Source organism: Ylistrum balloti, unplaced genomic scaffold (assembly GCF_031769215.1).
Source record: "Ylistrum balloti isolate Yb309-2 unplaced genomic scaffold, AGI_CSIRO_Ybal_v1 Utg369838, whole genome shotgun sequence".
NCBI classification, from domain to species: domain Eukaryota; kingdom Metazoa; phylum Mollusca; class Bivalvia; order Pectinida; family Pectinidae; genus Ylistrum; species Ylistrum balloti.
In genome coordinates this window covers 22,183-28,182 of record NW_026781997.1, presented here as the reverse complement: position 1 = coordinate 28,182, position 6,000 = coordinate 22,183, and the positions used below count along the sequence as shown (strand labels likewise).

General features: G+C 37.4%; 1 long non-coding RNA gene across 1 annotated transcript; it reads left to right on the top strand.

The window, feature by feature from the left end:
- Positions 1-4,238: 4,238 nt before the first annotated feature.
- Positions 4,239-5,882, top strand: LOC132545287 (uncharacterized). Its single transcript, XR_009554031.1, has 3 exons — positions 4,239-4,306; positions 4,853-4,939; positions 5,845-5,882. It is a non-coding gene; the product is annotated as an uncharacterized LOC132545287 (long non-coding RNA).
- The last annotated feature ends 118 nt before the right edge of the window (positions 5,883-6,000 follow it).

The window sequence follows — 6,000 nt, the reverse complement described above, 5'->3', positions numbered from 1 at the left end:
CACTGAGCATACGATTGCCATTGTGCCACTGTCCGCCATTGTGATTTTACTACTTCCTGTGAAAGTGCATTCGATTGACACTGATCCAGAATCTCCCGGGAACACTGTTCCGGAGAGCGAATCGAGCGCACCCCAGGTTTTGTTGAAGTACATCGCTGAAACACTATCGGTGACCATGCTGGCCCAAAGTTCTTACGGAGTCCACCACCATAGCACCTATAATGCCAGGATCCACTTTTGCAGCGATTAATCACTTTTCCTCCATCGAATTTCATGCGGATCGCCATCCAACTTTCTGCAAGATTAGTTGTAAAGTTGCCAATCAACCGTGTACTTTTATTAGCTAATCGATCCAGCAGAAGACTCACATCTCGTATGATATCTTTATCTAGAGATGTTTCATAAGAAACATCTTCTTCTGACTCTTCCATATCCTTCTCGGATGTACCGTCTTTCCAATATATTTCTTGGTCCTTCAAAAATTCATCTGGCTGTTCTTCAACTTATCATTTACACAGTCTGGTGTTGCTGCAACTTGTGAGGCTCGGCAAAAATCGCTACACTGTCTGTGGTCACCAAAAACATGATAAACGGCATTCCTTATGTCCTTTGCAAGCTGTTTGGTAGCATCCAATTTATTTGTTTCGGCAGATCTCATTCGAATAGCGCATCTTACTGCTGTTGCCAGACGGATACGTATCTGTTTCGTAAGTTTGCCTTTGCCTTTGTAGTGAGGTTTCTCTGATACCAACTTCTCCAAGCTAGATCTAAGGCATTTACAGGAGTGGTTGGCACACTCCAACTCTTCCACATCTTTTCCCCAGACTGGAATAGCTTGTTGGATTCGGGTGAAAACAGAACTGTCACCATCTGCAATGATTCGCATGTAGCGGACACCATGCTTGCTTTCCGCTTCCAAAAACCCTTCACAAATAACATCCGCTTCCATTGCTTGACTACTTTCTTCCCAGTTTTTAAAACATTCATGAGGCACAGGATCTTTGTTGTTGGTCTCACTAATGGTACAGGTATGGCAATGCCGGTTCCGGACTCCAATATGCAGCAACTTACCAGTCGCTGCCCCGAAAATGACAGCAACACCACCCAGAGCATCATATGTGTGGCGATGGCTCCTCTTGGACCAACCACCATCACATACTACAGTGATTGCAGGCACACCTTGATGAAAATCGCCTCTTTCTATGGCCAACTTACGTTCCTCCAAGCCAGTAGCAATCATATCTTCCTGTAATGAAGAAGCCCACAGTTTTCCAATTGTCCTTTCAATGTTAGTGTAACGCCCATGTGGAATCCCAGGAACACCAATTGTTCCTAAAAATTCTGTCATTTTCGAAAGGCCACTCCCAGTTGACATTGTTCCCCACACTGCTCTGAAGTTTACATCAAAATGTGGTATGCTTTCACTCGTATCTCTGCTACTGGTGTCAAAGTAAAATTTCTTACCACAACAACATAATGCAACCAATGTACTAATGAGACCTGCCTGCCTTACCTCTGACACCAACTGAAATGCTTGCTGTCCTTTCTTAATAGCAGAAATTGCCGCAGTACATGATATAGCATGTTCCGTTGTAGTATTAAGATGTTGTGAGAAGTTGGACAAATTCATTAATCTGTAACCTTCCACAGGGGGCAATGTTGTTGTGTGACAAGATATATGCAGCGGTGAGGATGTCGTCAAGCATCTTAATTCATGTTGTGGAAGTCTTTTCACTGATATCTTCACACAACGACGACCATCAGTACCAATGTGAATAATTCGGCAAAGCTGATATGGCTTAGGCTTACCTTTAATATTCAGGAGGCGTTGTTTTAATGTGGTCTGAATTTTATCGGCCTGTTTTTTGTACTGACGCTTCCTAGCGGTTATGGGTTTTTGTTATAATAATCCAAAGGAAGGAAAGCAAGTGAATATAAAAAAATCAGTGTTGAATATAACTCTTAAAATGAACCCCCTAAAGGAAACCTGCAGATTGAGAATTTACTTGTTATTTGTGTTTGGTGTTGTATATGTATTAATCCACCATCCAATGTCAAATATGACCAAAATCATGTGTTATGCACTAATAATCAGAAATGTCCTATTTGATGTTATTACTGCTGTTACATGAATTGAAGATTGTTTGTTACAGTGTGCTTGCCTTGTTATTTAACTGTTACTGCCAATCATTCTGTTTGTAAACTTGTAGGATTTTTTAACTAGAGATTAACCAATAATACCTATTGCTTAATAAAATAAGGTAACAAAAGCAATTAATGAAATGATTCATTGAAGTACAAGCATATTCTGCTTACTATTTCTTAAGCCAAATTACCGGCGGGTAATGACGTTTTGGTTGAATTACTCCGACAAGTATGTAAATACGATGCGCTGACATGGTAAGTCTGTTAACCTAATGATGCTCCACACCAAAGACAAGTGAGATTAATGACATATGGTATAGAATTTCATAGACATGTCACTCCTGTTTATTTTATGATATAATATTGAACATTTTGCAGTGTATATTACACATAAAAGAATTAGGATAAAATGAGGATATAATTAGGATAAACTTTTCTCTCAATATCATCAATACCAGCATGCATTTTACATTCCGCAATCTTAGCTCCTACCATTGCTACGGTTTCAATTAATTTACCTGTAAATATTTTACCTTTTCCAGATATCTTCAGAGCAATGTTACCATGTCAGCTGGTTGGAGGGAGCCATCTGTCTCCATTCCAAAAGAGCTCCACCACCGACCCAGGTACTTTGTACAGCACATCAGGGATGCCACACAAAAGTGTGCAGACATCACTGCCAGCATGATCACCTCGGTGACAGATACAGAGTTTCTAGTGCAGTCAGCTAGCCATCAGTCACGTGTCTACAGAGTCAGTTTGGGTGGAGAATCCATTATGCCATCTTGTGAGTGCAGGGAATTTATGAAAACACATCTTCCTTGCAAACATTTCTGTGCTTTGATGTGCCATTTTGCAGGTGATATTACTTGGAACTCCTTGCCAGAATTCTACATAAACAACCCTCATTTCATCATTGATGAGGATTGTGTAAACCTGACAGAGTTCCAAGATACCCCTCAGGAATCCCAAGGAAATACCACACCAGCTCCATGCCAGGCTAGAGAGGACATAGAAGTCAAAGACCAGAAGCATCCTCATGGGCCTTCACTAGGGGAGTCTGCCAAGCGGGTCAGGGAGCTGCTGCAGTATATCCGTAACCTTTCCTACATCGCAGATTGTATGGAGGTGATGGAGGAAGTGAGGGAGCAGCTGTCAGCAATAGCTGATCAACTGAGACAGAAATGTCCAGCTAGTGGAACTTTGCTTTTGGAGCAGCCTGCACCAGCCAAGATCTTTACTAAAAAGAGAAAATTTCCCAACAACAAAGAGTCTTTGAAACAGTTACCAACTAGGGCCAAGAGAAGACGTACTACCAAACGTTAGTATAATGAACACTGATTTCAGGCAATACCTGTACTTTCATTTGCAAGAAGATATGCACTGATGATTTGTTACCATAACTGAGACTAGTAGTCTAAATAAATTTCTTTTTAGGTCATCTAACCATAAAGTTTAAGATGATATGCATCAGCTGTCATTGTGTGCCATTCTTTATGCACCAAACAGAATCTTTTCCCCTTCAAACAACTTCTTCTCAAGAACTGAAAGGTTAGAGTATTAATATTAGGCCTGTATTTCTGGACGAAGGGCTATATATTAAACGAAGTTAAATTTTTTCATATGAATGACCTTGAACTACTTCAAATTCACCAGGATGAAAAATGATGAAATCTGGCATGATGCATGCTGGGATGATAATCATCCATGGAGTATTTCATGTCATAGTGCAGTTTGAAGTTGGTTGTAAAGTTCCACAACAGGACTTAACCTGCAAAATCTTTAGGCCGATTGGCCTTCTTGTTTCAATTAGACAGTTTCTAAAAAAAATGTACAGTGTCAATGTTTCGATCAAATGACCATTAACACCTTTGGGTCTCTTGTTGCAATTCAGATCAATCATATTAAAATTCCATAAAAGTCACTATTTGGCATGTATTACATAGGTTGGTGTTTTACAGGCCAGGTTGAATTCATTGAGCAATAGGGTGATTTGTTTTGTTACTTGACAGTCTTTGAAATTTAGATTTCAGTGATAATATAACAGTATTTAGACAGTTTAACAGCAGGAATGAAATCTGGTACTTAGCCAGCAGGTATTAGTTGTTGGTTGATTTTTTATTTTGTCCATTTTCAGACAAATATCAGACAGTATATGATGGTGAGTTATTGACATTTTAGAAAATCCTCAATGAGACAACTTTATGTAGATTAAGTGACTGAAATTTATCATTCAGTGTCTAGTTAGTGTCAACACAACACTCCAAACTTTCTTGAGAATGACAAAGATCTCAAATATGAAAAATGGAAGTTACTTACATACGCTCTCTTTTACAAAAAGGTGTTTAAGTAGAACTCATTTAGATGATGTATTTATTTAAGCTGATTGAATAAGGTTAAAGTTCTTGGTTGATTCTCAGTGTTTTAATTTCCTAATGCCAATTCAGTACTAATCATGATGATGTAACAGACATTAAGTCGTTAAATTAACTGTAACCATTTTAAAACAATTTAAATAAATCGAAGTAAATTTTTAGTGTATTTATATATTGTTGAATTATTCTGATGTCACAGAAGGCATCAAAGATAATTTTAATTAAGAGAAATGGTAATGAGTCATGAATATTATTTATTTATTAACTTATCAATTTAGTTATAAAATAGTTTTTAGTATATTACAACATTTGAACATCAGCTTATATTGCAGATTCTGGTGCTCTGTTTCATTCAGTAAAGGAATCCATCAAAGATGAAGCTAAGCCTTTGGAAAAAAAACACAAAAGGAAAAAGACCAGTATGTATATAATCTCTCGTCACAAATTGTTGTCTGCTTACATATATTTTAATCTAATATCTGGTACTTGCAAAGGATTAAAGTATCTTGGGGGAGTCTGAGCTTCAGGACTGTCAAGTCAAGATCAAAGTCACCATATTACTATTTGTATTTTTTTAGAAAATCTTTGTTGGTACTATATCTATAGTGGCTTCATACCAAATGGGAACTGATAAAACCTCGATACAATAACTAGGAATTAGCATAACATCTTGCACAAGGTCGAGTTGCAGGGATGTTGGGCCAAGGTCAAGGTCACCATTACAATTTTTAGAGAATAAGCGGCCTCATTCTTCAAGTTGTGATTTTGATGAAAATTCCCTCAACATTAAAGGACTGTTATATCTCGGACAAGTTCAAGTTGGAGGAATGTCATGTAAAGGTCACCATTACTATGTTCAGAAATCTTTGTCGGCATGCACACTCTTAATAGCTTTATTCCTTTGGGGTTTTTATAAAACATTACACTATAACTGAAGACCATTATATCTCAGACAAGTTTCAAAAATGTTAGGTCTATGTCAAGGCCATTGTTACTATTTTTAGAATTTCTCCTAGATATTTTTTTAAAACATATATACCAGACACCACCAAGCTTTCTAGGTAGGTTTGGGACATGTAATGCTTCAGTAGGCTTGTCTTTGAGAGGATGATATTGAGATGATTCTGTGGTAAATCAGCATATGGTTGCAAAAAAACAAACAAAAACAAAAACAATCCATGAAATAAAAGTGTATGTATGAAGTACATTATACATGTATATATATATATTCTTGAATCCAGATGTTCAAGTTTCAATTCCTTAAAATCAAATTTTTGACCTGTGAAAAGAACCAGATACAAACTGTTCTTTCATTTTTTTTAAGGAAAGACATTTATCAGTGATGTAAGAGGATCTTCAGAAAATGTACAAAAAAGTACTTCAAGTATGTATGGTTATTGCATGCTGTCAATAGAGGCTCGATTGTTGATACAATTTGTTCCGTAATTGTTCTCAAGTGAGGTCTCTAGACTGATCATAT